We start from the raw sequence: 210 nt of genomic DNA, 5'->3' as shown, positions 1-210 counted from the left end.
AGAAAGTACACCTGGACTATAGAAAGTACACATGGATTATAGAAAGTACACCTGAACTATAGAAACTACACCTGAATTATAGAAAGTACACCTGGACTATAGAAAGTAGACCTACACCTGGACTATAGAAAGTACACCTGGACTATAGAAAGTACAAGTGGACTATAGAAAGTACACATGGACTATAGAAAGTACACCTGGACTATAGAA

This window comes from Nematolebias whitei, chromosome 12 (genome assembly GCF_014905685.2).
Source record: "Nematolebias whitei isolate Nwh7 chromosome 12, NemWhi1, whole genome shotgun sequence".
NCBI classification, from domain to species: Eukaryota; Metazoa; Chordata; class Actinopteri; order Cyprinodontiformes; family Rivulidae; genus Nematolebias; species Nematolebias whitei.
The sequence above is the reverse complement of the archived record's forward strand: the minus strand, read 5'-3'. Positions refer to the sequence as shown.